The sequence below is a fragment of the Pteronotus mesoamericanus genome, unplaced genomic scaffold (genome assembly GCF_021234165.1).
Source record: "Pteronotus mesoamericanus isolate MK-2021 breed Mesoamerican mustached bat unplaced genomic scaffold, CSHL_Meso_final contig_20, whole genome shotgun sequence".
Taxonomy (NCBI): domain Eukaryota; kingdom Metazoa; phylum Chordata; class Mammalia; order Chiroptera; family Mormoopidae; genus Pteronotus; species Pteronotus mesoamericanus.
Window position 1 is genome coordinate 18,853,670 of NW_026555085.1, and position 17,366 is coordinate 18,871,035.

Sequence of the window (17,366 nt, forward strand, 5' to 3'; positions counted from 1 at the left end):
CATATGCTTGCTTCTTGACTTTGGTCATCTCACCCACTTCCAGCTAGAATGAGCAGTCAAGTTCATATATGTTTTTACCATGTTTCTTTCCTGAAAATGACATTGTCAATTTCAACTGATTTCTGCTGATATAGTAGTCCTCCAGAACTGATCCAATTATTTCCCCCAGACAAACTGAGTTTTCTCATGCCATTTCTTTCAACTCATATTAACTCCCCTTCAGGTTTATGTATCTGTAAGTTACAGGTCAGAACTTTAACTGTAAGTTAAAGTATCAATACAGCTACTGAATCTCTCTAAACCTGAATCTCAGGTTTATGTATCTGTAAGTTACAGATCATAACTTTAACTGTAAGTTAAAGTATCAATACAGCTACTGAATCTCAATACAGCTACTGAATCTTGACCTAAGATTCCACTGAGCAGTTATTTCTTAAATGTGTTATTCCCGATGAAGACTAAACAAACTAAGCAAAGGAAATTAATCCCAAATTCACTCCCAGTCCTTAGAAAATAATTTGAAAATATTTTTTTCCCTAATCAGAGGATTTGTGGTATCACCTTTGCATGTGATGGATAGCAAATTAATGTTAGCTTGCACATGTATTCCACGTTGAGACTACCCACATCATTTTGTTCTCTTCGAGGAATTGTTTAATACACACACATGCTCACCCCACATTTTACTCTAGCGTTTATTATCATCTGTTCAGGTGTCATATCTGAGAAGTCTGACCTTATATCTTAATGTTGAAGAACTGAGAAGTAAAAATAAGTGAAAGTCAAATCAAGTGGTTGGTTGGTGTGTGTTTTCGATCATTTTATTATTGCTTTCTTAAAGTTGTCAGTGTAAAGTTTTGAACTTAGCAGGCATAGTAGTTACCAGGCAAAGACGTTGGCCTATCTTCCAGTCTTGTTCAGATGCTAGTTTGCAATAATTTTCTAAAGTCCACAGGGGATGTATTGGAGAAAAGCTGTGAAACAGCTAATCAGAAAAAGATATTCTATTGTTATAGTTATACAACAATGTAGCAGAGGCTCCTGGGGGGTTGGCAGATGCCCCATTGGTTGATTCATTTTAAGAGGGTTGAATAAACCAGAGAAAACAATTATCAGAGGAAATCTCACACTGCTAATTCTTGAGATGAACTCAAACATGTGTTTTCTAATTTCTGAGATACTCTTATTTTTTAAAGAATTCATTTTTGTTTTACTTTCTTTCCCTTTTATTCTCTCTAGTTTTATATTCCACATCTATCAGCATCTAAGATTTATTTAATTTTTATGATAGGTACTGAAATATTGACAAAGGGTTAGAGGCATTCAGAAAACGCAAGTTTAAATGAAAACAATTCAAGTTAAATTCCTTAATGATCTCTATTTGCTTTGTAGGTGTAAATAGATGCCGTGTATATATTAGGCATCGTTTTTGGAACATTACAAACCAGAACGTTGCCATAGCAACCTCAGCCACCAATAACCTCCATGAGAAATGAATTCCCAATGGGTATGGAGTCCTTGGCAGTTTAACAGCACTTTCAAGCCATAATGCACTCATTATTTATTATAATCATGTAATTAAGTAGGGCTATTAAATCATCCTTATTTTCAAATGACAAAGAGGTTAAAAGAGTTGTCAAGGGTCATGTTTACAGGTAAGTGGCAGGTTCAAACTTAAAGTCATGTCTTCCAATACTAAGAATCATGCATTTACTACAGTCAGCCTTATTACTGAATATAAAAATATATCTGTATTTAGAGTGAATATTTTTAAAATGTGGGAATTGTAAAATGATCTAGCTAAACATTCTCTTCCTCTTTGTTCTTGTTAAGGTAAACGTAAGGTCTAGAATCTGTAGGTATAGGGGATCTGTCCTTCCTTGCCAGCTGTGATTTTAGCAATTAGTCATGGTGAGCTCATTGACAGGCAGTCCTTTCAGTCAGTGATCGAAACCAGTCACAGCTTGTTAGTTACCCTAGTTCAATCTCTGAGTTGAGACTTTCTCTGAAAAAAGGAAAATACAGCATCTCCTTCAAGATGGAGACATGAAAAAATGAAATTTTACAAGAGGGATAAACATGTGAGAGAAGATAAATGTTCTGCATATAAATTAAGAATGGTATCAACCAATCAAGCGATATCTATAATTCAGTGTTTCTCAAGTAGGGGTTTGATTTGCCACCCAGGGGACATTTAGCAATATCTGGAGATGGATTTGGTTGTCACAACTTGGGGGTGTAACTTGCATCAGGTCTGTTGAGGCCAGAGATGCTATTAAAAATCTCACAATACACACACAGGACATCACCCACAACAAAGAATTATTTGGCCCAAAATATCTGTGGTGAAACTGTTGACAAATCCTGCAATAAGCAATGCAAATGATTTAAATTTTATGCATTTAAGTATCTTGTAAATGTGCTTCTTTGGTTTGTTTAAAACTTATTATTAAAAACAGTTTTTATTGAATTTATTGCGGTGACATTGGTTAGCAAAACAATACAGGTTTTAAGTGAACGACTCACTAAAACATCTGCACACTGAACCATGTGCCCACTACCCCAAGCAAAGGCTCTTTCTGTCATTTTACCCTGATTAAACACATTTTTAAAAGAAGTTACTGAACGTTCCATGGCCATCATAAAATAATTAGAAAATCCAAAGGAGCATAAAGGAAAAAAAATTAAGTAACTTCAAATCTCACAATCTAGTCATAAATGATATTAACTTTCTATGTCCTTTTCTTACAGACCCTATCTTACGCAAATATTCACATATATACTGACATTCTGAGATATAAATCAATCATATTATACTTTTCGTAATTTACCAATATATTGTCAATAATCCAGTATGTTTAATAAATCAAAATTTACCAGATTGTTTTTAATAACTGACAAGTATAGAATGTATGGATATAACAAATTATATTAACATCTCTTTTTATCAGCTACTTAGATTAGCCTCATTATTTCCTCCTGTTATAAACAATATTTTCAAGAATATTCTTATGCATAAATTTTGGTATAAATGTCTGATTATTTTAGCATATCCTAGAAACAATATTTTCATGTCAAGGGATATGTGCAGTTCTATTTGCTAAATTTACATTTTGCTAAATTTCAGTATATAAAGTTTACACTAATTAACAAACTCATAATTATTGTCCATTGTTAACACATTTAATGGCATATTGAAAATCAGTCCCTCAACTTCTGTTCCAAAATAGAGAAAACAAAAAAGATCTCATGATGCATATATGTGTATATATAGATTAATGGACTGAGTCTATGATCTTCTTCAAGATCATAATCCTCAACTTGTGGAGCTAAATAAGAGGTTGTTCTAATCCCCACTTTGTGTTATTCAAAGTTAAGAAAGTTGTAAAAAGGGCTGACTTTGACACGTATCTCCGCTTACGTACTTTTACAAAAGGAAAGCTAAGATTGAGATCAGGATTCAGTACAAGCAGAATTCATGGCAGAAATTGAATAGAAAGTATGTAATCCTGTCACACACTCTCCAAAATGTTGGGAATAGTGCTGATTTCCCTATTGTTTGTAGGATAAGGTTATGAGCCTTTTTTTTTTTATTGATAGGAGGGAAGGCTGTCCCTGTTATACATACGGGAAGATTTGGGCTCACCCAGGCCACTTGCATTTGGGTTACACATAAAAAATATATTCAGGGAGAGAAAAAAAATCAAGGAAAATGTCAAGGCTTGTGCATCACTATTTGTTTTCCAAAGCCAGAGGGAAAATGCCACTGTGGCAGCAAGCAAAAATATTTTGCCATTCTCCCCCATTGATGCTTTTTTTGTTGAATATCAAAAAGATATTTATGAAAAGCAATTTAATACATTTGCTAAAAATTAACACAGGAGTAGATTTCCAGTTAATTAACCTACTCTCAGAAAAAGGCAGTAGGGAAGTGTTTGTGAATGCGTAAGCCATAAGATACACAAAAATGCAGACAATATTTCATTGTGACACCCAGGAGACCCATGTGTGACACAATATAGAGTCTATGTGTATCACATTCTCCACAGGAACTAATTTTGAAGCACCAGAATGCTGTGAATTGGCTGTAAAACAATGTTGAAGAAACTCAACATAGAACAGAAGGCACACTTTCCTTAGGAAGAATGCTGATAAAATTTTAATGAACTAACATGTTGTCATGGGGATTTGTTGCTATTCATTAATTCATTGTGCAGTTCCTCTATAGTTTTGCTGAAGTTGAGTGACAAATTGTCAAGTAGCTGCTCTGGTGGTTTACATTGCCTCATTGATACCCTAAACTTAGGGGGTAAGTCTCTTTTACAGATTTACCCCGTTGCATATGGGGTAACATATTTTTCAACACCATGTGCACTCAGTTGTATTTCAAATGAAACTCCATCTCTAGGGTACGACTTTAATTGCAAAATAGTGGAAATCATCACAAAATGATTGACAGTTCTGGTCACAGAGGGGGGCTATCATAGGAGCCAGAGCTGGGGAGTCTCTACCATTCAATATAGTCAACTGGTTACCTATAAATTAGAGGAAAATTCTCAATACAAGATAATAAATTCAATCATAAAGTCAAAGAATGCCAGAGCTTGGAGGGACCTCGAAATTAGTTTAACTGGTTTGTTATGCAAATGAGAAAAGTGAGGATGCTCAGAGAGATAAAAAGTTATAAAGGAGGTGAGTAGCAGAGCAAAGATTAGAAACTAAATATTTTGACTTCAATTTCTTTTAATCATAAGGCCTCCCAGGGTTTCCTCTCTTGTTCTTTTCGCTTACAATAACTTTCATGTTTTGCCCTCGAAATTAGCCTAATGGCAAAATAATGTGAAACAATATCCCTGGGGTCTAGAACATAGCCAGAGGTAGCCTATCAGCTCTCGTGTTGTTTTTTAAATGCACACACGTGTCATGCTATAAAGGACCAAGTTTGTATTAATAGAATTTCCCAAGTCTTTAGGTAAAATGGGTGTTCTATGAAGATTTGCAAACCTTATCCAATACTTTTGTACTCCCCTCGGCTGCATACCCACTCTGTGATAATCAGGTGAGGATTATCGACAAAAAGCAGTCGGAGCCCAGATTCTGATGTGAGGGATGTGTCCTTGTCATGCGCATCATTAAACAATACTGATGAGACGCGATTCCTGCTTCTGTGCCTCGGTGGAGGCCAGAGGACAGGACAAGCACGTACCATTCTGTGGTGACTGTGGTGCTGAGAAGCAGCCAGGTATGAAAATACCCACAACCTGGCTCCAAACCTTATGTCATGTTCACAGAGACAGCGAAAGATCAAGGATGAAGAGTTTTTTTGTTTTTGATTTTTATCCTATCTACTTCCACCTGTGAACTGTTTAACGATATTAGTTTTATATAAATTTGTTGACTCCCGCTTCTGCAGAACATTGAAATTCAAATTCATAATATGCAAATATACTAAATGCCCAAAGCAAAATGCTAGAGAAGTATTTTTTAAAAATTTAAGAACTCAGTATTAACCTCCAATAGCCTCATTTTTTTTTTAGTCTAAATACTTGCTACTCAATATAGCCATTGGACCATCAGCACCATCTGGGATCTGCTAGAAATATAGAATCTCAGGGCCCACCCCTGATTTACGACGAATTCAGAATCTGCCTTTTAATAAGATCCCCAGATGATTCATATGCACATTAAAGTTTGAGAAGCTCTGGGCTACATACATATTACCAACGTAGGATTCTTACATGTAGAACTAATAACACACATAACACGTAACCCAAACAGTGACATTTACTAGTATCTTACCTCTATATTTTTCCCAGCAGGCAAGAATAATTACTACTGTATTGCATTCTACTTTTTAAAAGAAGTTTCTATTGTTACATCTAAAAGCTTGTTTAACTGGTATTGTGTACATAATGAAAATATTTGCTATTCCTGACTTCCTCACAATAACTGCAGTGCTTGTAAAATACTAATACAAATTTATTTGCTAATGGCTATATTCAAGCAATAGCAGCAGCTAACATTCACTGGGGGTTCTTTCTGTGTCAGGCACTGCATAACGTAGATTGTGTACATTACCCAATCTAATCTTCTCCACAACCCAAAGATGTGGGCAATAGTATCAGCTTCATTTACAGAAGGAAAAAGTAAAGGACAGAAGTTAAATAATCTGAGAACACAGCAAGTAAAAGTGGGATCTAAACCCACAAAAGTGGAATCTGCCATACACCATATTAGTTTTTGATTCAGCCACTAGAACTGGAAAACAATGCCTACACCAAAACAGAAGTATTTCTTCACCCTAACATTAGTCTCTAGCCATGACATGTTTTTATTTTTAGAAAACTCAACGACTAATAATTACATATCTGCTTTACCTGTAAGAGCCTTTATAAAAAAGAGCAATTAGCAATACATTAAGGAGCTAAGAAAATTTCTAATGCTAATCATTAACTTTAAATAAGATTTGAAGTCTTCCCAGATGATAAAAATCATTGATACCCTTTGACTTAGTAATTTTACCTGAAGCAAATCTACCCTAAAATAAAAATCAGAAATAAGTCTAACATAAATCAGAAATAAGAGTTATTCCTCACAGTCATTTAAGTCTTTTCAAATTTAACTAATACGAAATCTAACATTAGAAGATTGCTTAATTGAATTATAGTATATTAATATATTAACATATAAATTATATCTGCAAAAAATTTTCTATGATATGGAAATATGTTCATTAAGTGAAAAAGATTGGGTACAAAACACTACCTACATAAAATGTGATACATTGTTTTCTGATATATATATTCTAAAAGTAATTATTTAGGAATGTGTGTTCCATTTATATGTTTCTTCTTTATATTTTTGTGCATCCAATATAAATAGGCATTATTTTATAAATAACTTTATAATTTTTCAGACCAGGAAAATTATGTTCTGTATTAAGTGCCAAGAGGAAGTTTGACTATTTATTAGAATTTCACAAAGTACTTTTAAATCTCAAACATTTTGCACTTTACAAAGTAGAAACTTCAGCTCATTCAACGTTTTCCTGAGTAAACACATGCAAATATAAACCCTCATTTCGACATAGCCAGGAAGTGTTTATTTGAAAATCCCAGGCTATTATATTTGTTAAATATGGGCTGCCATTTAGTTTATGTACATAGCTGATATTTGACTTGATACATAAAGCACAGAGAGACTATGAAGTAGAGCAGAATAAAAGCCTAAGTAGATTTTAGCTGATGTCACTCGAGCTCTATTGGGCCCTATTCGCAAGCAGTTAGAGATTTAAAGCCTCATTAACATTTTCTCATTTTAAGACAGATACCATATTCACTTAAAAGTCCTCTTTATTTCTTTCCTTAAACTATTAACGATCATGAGCGGTTCAAAACAAATTTCCCTTTGAAATTCTTGATTTTGAATTCATGTTTTGTCACACACAAGGCACAATTTCGCCTCCCATGTTTATATTCATTTCCCTGTCAATGGGGCACCTAGTAACATTCCAAATAATTTCATGAGTACACACATAGTTTCCAGGTGCATTTTCCCCCTAAAGATGTTACAATAAACATGAGGCAGGTGAAAAACATCACTAACAATCAAATTAAATTTGGGTGATCTAGCCATTTTCAGCATAGAGTTATGTTCCGGAACCCTGTTAGCAAAACTTACACAAACAATCAAATCCTTGCTTTTTAAATTTAGATACAAAAGAATGTCCAAAGCAATGGATGACATGTCATCATGTGATTCCCAGTAATTAATTTGTTATAAGCCCCCACAAATAAAATAAATGCTGAATAATGCACTGACTTCTGTTGTCAAAAGTATCTGCCAGCTCATTCCTGCCTCTCTGGCTCCTGACATTATTTTTTGGTTACTGGTTGACAGTTTGGTGCCTTGAATGTTGCTCTCGCTGTAGGGTTAGCAGGATAATTGACAAACCACAGGGATCAGATCCCTGGATTAGGATGACCGACTGTCAAAACAACCATGACATACTCTCACATCAGCTGCAACTGCAAGTCACTTCTGTGAGGAAAACATTCACCTTGGCAGGGCCAGATGGGAAGTATTTAGTTTAAAATATTTTTCACTGTGAAGTGTACTTCAGCAAGAAACAAGAACAATATAATATTGTTTTTTAATAGAATTCATAAAAGGATATAATACATTGAAAAATATAATTCATAGAAAAAATTCACCATGGTCAAAATTAATTCAAGCACCTCAGAGTATTATTTCATTTACCTAATGTATCTTTTGAATTTCATAAAGTATCTTTAACTTTTATTAGAAGAATGACATATATTTGGGAGAACTCTCTATGTATTGAAAAAATATGTTTATGAAATAGAATGTATGTATGTATTATGTATGCACGCAGATGAGTGTGTTAACAGTCTATTTTTATGCTGCATGTGTAATTTTGTTTAAAAATTTTCTCATAAACTTTAAATAAAATTGACGCATATATGTAATTCATATTAATAAGCAGCATTCCACAAGTAGTGATTATCAATTTGGGGGCTATAAACATTTCCATCTTAAGGAACACAGTTAAAAATATTGCAAAACTCTAAACTTGCCACTTTAAACATCGTCTCTAGACTTTCAGATTCCTATCATAGATCTTTGAAATGACAGCTCAAGTGACATCTATTTATAATGCAGGCATATTCTCTGTATGAAAACATAGATTGCAAAGCCGTTAAAGGGAAATTAAAATGCAAATACAAAAAAGGGTTATTTACTTAGTTCTGTGCCAACTAACACATGGGATATGGACACCTAGGACAAGAAAGATCCAATTATTTTTAAAATATAAAACTTAAAGAACTTACTAAGGTACCACTTGGGTCTTGAAATATGATCAAAATAGTTTTGGAATAGTTAATCAGTATTTTTCCACCAGAGTTAAATTTTTCAAAACATTAAAAAGAAAGAGCAGGAAGCATGAGTGAATATTATTTACTGACAGACACTTCAGTTTAACAAATACTAAAATGTTCAAAAACAAGGATTGGAATAGATTACTTTAAATTATCCATTTTTATCTTGAAAAACTGACATTTTTTGAAAGTTTCATTAACATTTGTGGATAAGAAAACAAAATCACAAGATTTGTTAGTACCAAACAAATCAGTCTTATTTTTCCAGTACTATACCTCAAAATATCATTCTGGAATAAACATTAAACCTCTTCACATTTTAATGCATATTTTGCTTATTTAAATAAAAAAAGAACCTGGGTCTAAAGGTGGAAGTAATAAGACAAGTAGAGTGTTCTAAAAGATATAGTAAATTTCCAGAAACTTATAACTGATAAATTCCAATCAAAAAAATTACTACAAAAAACCAGAAGCATTGTTTCATATGATGGAACAACCAGGAGACTCTTTTATCTCAAGGTGATCTTGTCCAGTGTTATTTGAAAGAAAAGATACTGAATGCAACTTAATCTTAATCATGTCATCATGAATTAGGCAGGACAGGTATTAACACCATTTATCTGAGGCAAGGAAATTGGGAGGTTAAATGACATTTATATGTTGCAGAGCCAGGACTTGAACCCAGTCTGAGTAACACACATTGTGCCTCTTCCTAGAACTTAATAAAGGTGTGTTTCCCCATACATAAAAGTAGATGCTATTTCATATTGCCATTTTCTTTATGTAGTCATGATCTTTGTTCAATATATAAATCATATTAGGACATTTCTAGTAAATTGTCAGAGAGCCAACAAAAACAGACTTGTAGAAATAATGACCAAAGGTATCGCTCACTGGCAGAGCAGACACCTTTGGGTGAAGGAGAATATAGTCAATAATATTGTGATAACTTTACATAGTGAAGAATGCTATTAGAATCAGTGGGGTCATCACATTATAAAGTATAAAGATGTTGGATCACTATACTGTACACCTGAAACTAACTGATATTGTATATCAACTACACTAGAAGAAAGAAAGGAAGGAAGGGAGGGAGGGATGGAGGGAGGGAAGGAGGGAAGGAGGGAGGGAGGGAGGAAAAGAGAGGCATAAACCAGATTATTTGGTAGTTAAAACAGTAAATTTTTAAGAATGTCCCAACAATTATTTTTGGCCATCTTTATAATGAGGTAAGAAAACAGTACATAACTTCACTGTATCCACTACTGTTTCCCAGTTTTACAGATGAGCAATAGAAGTTTCAGATTTGTTCAAGGTGCTGCCAAGGTCACAATGTTTTAATGGGAAAAAAAACAAACAAACTAACAACAGGAAGAATCTTCTTTCCATTAAATTAGCCTGTTTGTCCATGGCATTCACATTATCACATTACCTCTACATTACCTTTATCATTTTACTGTCTATGTTGGAGTTCTAAATATTAAGGTGTTGCACCAATAGAAATCCTGAAACCTGGTTAAGGAACTGTTCTCTCCCAGGATGGGCTATATTTTAACTACTGAAGAGCAATTAAGCAGTTATTCAGCTTTTCACATTCTCCAATATCAACCTATCCTTAGAGGCCGCATTTGTATTACTCCTGGCAAATGTCTGACACACAGTATGTGTTCAACAACACTACTATTATTTTCTTTTCTTGAGCACATGGCTGAGAATTTTTTATTACGCTGTGAAAATTATCTTAATTAGTAGGATTTTCCAAATTAAAAATTCAGTAACAACCAAAAAATATATAAAATTGAAGTCAGATAATAATAGTTATAAAATTCAGGATCACAGCTCTTTTCTTCTCTAGTTGGCAAATAGTTGATTCTGTTGGAAATGGGGGTTTTTGATATTTGTGGATATCATTAATGAAATTACTGTCTATCCCAACTGAAAATAGCCTTTCCAGTAAAGGCAAGTAATAAGATAATGTTCAGGTTACATCATGACTATGGCAGTAATGAAGAAAACAAAGTAAGAATTCTGAATAGCTTAGACAACAAAAAAGGAAACTTTTTAAATTTGTTAATGCATAAAGCTTTTTCAGCTACTTATATAGTCCTGACCTTGATCTCTACCTCATCAAAGGGGAAAAAAAAAATAAGGAGAGGAACAAATCTGATGAAAGAAACAGAGCACTTACAATACAAAGACAGCAAAAAAAAATAAAAATACAAAAGAGAAAACAAAATATAAATTACAGATTGAAATCTAGAAAAAGATCCTAAAGAGAAAGACTAATCCCTTAATTTAAAGAGATTGCTAAATCCTCTAACAAAAAATTAGTAAATGACCTCTATACGATCTGAACTTGTACCAATAAATTTTGAGCTGGCAGGAACCTAGTGTCTGGATTTAGTTTTTAGGGCCTCTCAGGGAAGTGTGTAAAGGAGCAGTAGAGAACTCCAGATCCAGCAGGGTGGGAAGCACGGAAAGGACCGTGAGAATAGCCCATATCTCTCTAGTTCTTCATTCCTTTTCCTCATCCTTCTACTTCCTTGAGTGAAATAATACAGAAGAGGAAGAAGGCTGAAACGTACGGTTCAAAGAACAGTACAAGAAGAGGGGTTTAAGGATGGGGTTTGAACACCACAGACACACATTGGCTTTATGTCATCCTAGACAGAATATGTACATTGTAAATTTATATACCATATATACATAAATATATACATAAACATATATTCATATATATGCATAACACACATATGCCTTTTAAGGATTTTATTACATATATAACACATATTTGTACATATACACACATATTTGTTTAAAGAAAATAATTACTAAGTGATTATTATTATCACTTATGGGTATTATCCCTTTGGTGTGAACCAAAATGTTATGTTACCAAAGCAGGTGTACATACCAAACATTTAGAAGATCTCAAGTTGATTTTTTGTGTGTATTTTTAAAAGACAGGCAAAAAATTAAAGTAAACTTTAACTTTTACAGCCTGGGAGCCAATATAGAGTCAGAAAGTTAGCTAAAAAATGCCTGAGGTAGCAAGCAGTTGTTTAATGAGGACAAATGGAATAAAATTAAAATGCAGCCTAATCAAATGACTTATAAATACAATGTTGGCTCAGTCTTGTGGCTCAAATAACATTTTTGCTCAAAGGTGCATAAGTATAATCTGAGTAAAATAAAAAATATAAATGAAAGAGAAGAAGAAAAATAGTAGAACATAATTAGCCATCATATTATAGTAATCAGCACAAGAAAAATATAAGATTATAAGATTTTTATTATGATACCTCTCCATCTCTCCCCAACAAATGTTTTTCCTGCAAAATCGGGATGCTTAAGATATCAAAGAGATCTTATTATAAGCAGAAAAAATTCGACCCTCATTTGTGAACAGGAGTTGAAAAAAAAATAGCATCTTTGAAGACATTCCTTATCATTAGTTAATGAACAAACTTGGCACAGAACTCCATTTTTATAAAATTTCTTTCCAGAGATGCCCCCATCAGAGTAAGATGAATGTAGAATACTTTGCTGGGGGGAGTGTAAAACTGTACATTCCTATTTGGGCAGTTTCTTAAAACACTAAACATGAAACTGTCATACGACCAGATGGATAAATGTTCAGGGTAGGGTCAGAGGATGATAACAGCCATTCTTGTTCCAGTGGGGATATGGGAAGGAGACAGAAGAAAGGAGACAAGAGATCATTTATGAGCATCCACAAGGGTAGGGGATCTCAGGGCTGTCAAAATACTCAAGTAGATCTGGGAAAAACCTGAAACGATGACTAAGAGTGCCCTATTTCCTCAGACATAGGAAATACAGCAAACATCTTTGGGAAAGCAAGCACTGGACATGATGCTATAGTCAACATGGCAGCAAGTGGAAAGTTACACATAAATGAAGTAGTTGCTTAGGTCTGTGAGCCCTGCGGAACCTTGAAACTGCATAGTGCTACAGAAGTAACACAACAGCCTTGCTGGGGGCAGGGAAGCTCAAGGACAATTAGAGTCCTGGAGCAGGTCCAAGATTAAAAAGACAAGAAAGTACCAACCCTCAATATGTGTGAACTTTAAATTGACTGAGAATTTACCCGAGTGAAACTAAACATTAAAGCAGAAGACACTTTTTTAAGTTTAAAAAATTAAGCTATTTTTATTTGTAACAATATCTCTTAATATCTCCTCATCCCCATAAATACATGGAGTTCCAGAACAAAATGATTAATCAGATTTTAAAAACCAATATTTTTTTCCCAGATATTTTGTGAGATATTTTACTAAGCCAATGAGCAGGTATAAATACATGTAATACATGGTCCCTGCCCTAAAGTAGCTGGTAATACATTTCAAGTGGCCACACCTGCATTTTATTAACTATTTGGAAGAAGAATAAAAAAGTGAAAACTTTGTTTGATACTCCTAAAGATGGTAAGTGTTAAATGTTAGTGCTGAATGCTAGCACCACACTGCACGTGAGAAGAAAGGTGTAAAGTTCAATTCCTTCTTCACACTTGTCAGGATAAGCCACTTTGAATTCCTGAAAAAATAAAGAGGAAAACAACCTGATAAACTAATCTCTACAACCACCTAGTTTATAAATAATCACTTTTGAAAAAATAGCTTTCTGGTCCTTCGAGCTCTAGGAAGTTTCTACATATGTATATTTTTATTTTGTATACATTTGAAAGCCTCAGGGGTAGTAAAGGCAAACGATCAAGGAAGATTCATCTTCCTTGATTCCAACATGCTAGCAGGTACACACCTTGGTTGTGCTTAGACAAGTGACTTTTAACAGCAATAATTATTGTGATTTCCCTTAAGTAAAACTGTTTAGCAGAGCCTATTTGACATGTACAATTTGATGGAGATAGATAGATATGGAGTATCTAAAGATGTAAATTCAACTTTTTAAACTGCAAACACTGTGTCCAACGGATTATTTTGACCCATTCCTCATCTTCACATACCTCTCATCCACTAATAACCCCTTGAGTTATTATATGCACTTCTCAAAACTTCCTTCTGAGACTGATACTGATTTCTTCATCTGAAATTTTGACTTAGATGTTTTTTAACCATCGAAGTTTAATATGTTCAAAATCAGACTCCTTTATCTTTCCCCATAAAATGTCCTTTTCTGGTGTTACATATCTCTGACCACTGACCACCCAGGTATTCACACCAGTAACCCGGGAATCATATTTGACACCTCCCTCTCCTTCACACACTCATACCCATTATTGTTATGTCAATTTCATACTCAAACTATTCTTAGCTCCTCCATGTTCTCTTCAACTCTACTATCACCATCCTGGTCTCCTTCACCATCAGTCTAGGCTCATACTAGCCTCATAATAGGTCTGCCTAATACTAGTCTTGTCCACCTCTAATCTATTTTCCATAACTACTATAGTCATCTTTTAAGTACACTATCACCCTCCTACTTGAACTCCTAAATGAATCCTCACTGATTTAGGATGAAATCAAGCTCCTTGCCTTTGCCTTTGAGATGTTTTGTGATCAAGCCATACCTACACCTTTACCTTGTTTTGTTCCACTCTCACCCTCACCTAATGTGCTCGGCCATGCTGGCCCCTTCCCATCTCCGGTGGTTCAAAAGCTGTTTCTTAAAACCTCTGTGTAGAGGCTGCTCTTTACCTTCCTGATTCTTCATCAACATCCATGTTTCAGTCTTAACTTCCCTTTATAAAGAGGATTTTCCCTGACCCTCCATTCTAAATTAAGTTGTTCATTATATTCTCCTAATACTCTAACATATTTTCTTTTACAGAAAGTATTCCTCAACATGTAATTATTTGCTAATTTAATGCTTATTTATTTAAGTCTTTCTCACTATCTGTAAGAGTAGGGACATTATTTTGTACACTATTGCAATTCTGGAATCTGGTGCAAAAAAAAAAAAGTATCTCAGTAAATGTCTAATGAATCTATAGTGGGTTAATGATTTTTTTGTCACCTGAGAGATGAATAGCAGGATTCGATTAAAAGAATAAATTAAATAAACAGACAATAAAAGTTTCCTACTTTTCAATTGAAGAAGGACATCAAGAGGACATGATCACCAATTGACTTGAGAGCTGGAACCTAGCAATCCGGGGCTCCTCACCCCCTCCCTTGTCTTGGAATGTGAATTCCACTTACCTTCCCCATTGTAAAAGCTACCCCAAGGACACAGCTTTGAGATCAGAATACGTTATTGAGACCATCTGGATGGTACACCTGACTCTAGAAATGTTTATGATTTGGGGGGTGGGTGTGGAGATCTACTTCTCTTGCAGGTGCCAAAGATAAGCTTCCTGCCACCTACCATTCTGGAGTGACCAGACTCTTTCTTGGTTCTCTCTTGGTCCTCTGTATACAGCTGCCGGTTTTCAAACCAACACTACCCTGAAACTAGGGGCACCAACACACATACAACTCCTCTAAAACCTAAATGAAACCCAATCATAGAACATTCAATGCATAAATTATTAGTGATATCTTTACAAGATGTCCAGATATATGCATATATCTAGAGATTCTAATTTCCACAATCAGCACAAAATTAGTTAACTTAGTAACTCATGTTAACATATTGACAGTAAAAAATGTTATATGATAATGTTGAGTATGTACTGTTTTGTTACATTTTTTAAAAATATATTTAAAAATACATTTCAAGTAATCTTTCACAGAGTCCCTTACAGGGCTTCCAAGAATAAAAGGTAAAATTCCTACTGAGATACCAAGATGTTTCTCTATAGGAAAAAAGTTGATAAAAACTTCCTGACATAAATAACAGGCAGCACTCTACAGGAGAGAAGAGTTAAAATATAGGTGAGTGTAAAAAAACCTTAGGTCAGCATTTATACTTCACAAATGTAGATACTGCTAGTAAAGCTGTGCTAAGAAGATAAAATAACTTCTAAAAATAATCCAATTACAAAGCAATAGATCATTTAATAAAATAAGAAAAGTGAGTTCTTAGAGAATTATTTTCATTAGTAGAAAAAGAATTAACATTTTAGTGCACAAAATGATGATAATTTTGCCTTAATCCCAGTATTTAGCCAATTTAAATCTCCTCTGATTAAAGATAATTCCGGCATTTTAAAGATCAAAGCTTCTTTGCTGGTTGATTAGTTTCTAGGTCCTAATTTTACTCTTAGTCAAACCATACAGTCTTTAAAAAGAAATCTAAATTCGAAAAAGCAGGAGTATTACCTCTTCCAACAAAGAGAAAATAACAATTGTCCCTACGTAAGGTCACTTTTCTAAGTGATAAATGCTATTCAAATTACATATTAATCATCCCACTCCAGGCCCTGTGGCTGGACCTCCTTGCTTATCTGAACTTGCTAAGAGCTGTTTCATTGGACACTAACCTCTAAATGTGCCGTTGTTTCTCCAAACTCCAGAACATGTAACAAATATCTCCCCTTCTCTCACTCCACCTTTTAAAATATGTAATCATAATTCAGGAGGAATTATTTCAAGAGAGTCCTTTGAAATCCTTAATTCTATAAATGAGAAAACAAACTACCTGTTTTAAATCACACAGTTGTTTTCTCATCCTTGACTAACAAATACAAAAACTTAGCCTCCAGATGAGATGATTGTGAAGGGCCACTCCAGCCAGGGCTGTATTTGGCTCCTAAGTGCATGCTTTATTTTACTCCATTACTAGATATCTCCTAAAATATTACCTCGTCTTCCTTCCCCAGGTCCAAGGACCCAGCAAGGCTCTTCTAATTTTCCACAAGAAATCCATGTACCTTCTTTAACTGATACAAACTGTTGTTGACTCTCTCCAACTCTTTCACTGAACTAGTAAATTATGTAGCTAACACTTAGATACACATATTTTACTGAGGTCAGTGGCATCTGTTCACAAGGGGCAAAATCTTTGCTACGAAATTTGCACAGCATTCAGGACAAAGAGGCTGGCACTTACCACTTTTTGATGTGATTGACAATTCTAAGACCTCCTACAAGATTTAAGAAAGACTCGGCATTTGTTGCTTCCATAAATTCTGACATGTGAGGGGATTCACAGGCTCCAAACCAATTCTGAAACTCCATGATACCAATTCAATTTCTTACAATGTGAATATTCTCAAGTTTCCTTCTTTTTTCTTTACAGTGAAAGTTTTAGGAAGTTTATATGAATTAATAAAAATCCTGAGCTCTATGAAGCCACTCTAGCTTTGAACATGCTTTTATTGATCTTTCAGGTAAATCTACTGTGAATGTGATGAGCCAAGCCCAGATCACCAACTTCAAACAGAATTGAAGGTACCTGTAGAGAGTTATGTTGGCAGGCAGGCTTTTACTAAAGCCAGCAGAGCAGAGGTGAGGATTTAAAAAAAAAAAAAATGTTGCTTAATTAACATTTTAGCTGTGTTGTAGGTTGAGTGATTCAAGTCAGCTTATTAAATTCTTTCTGATG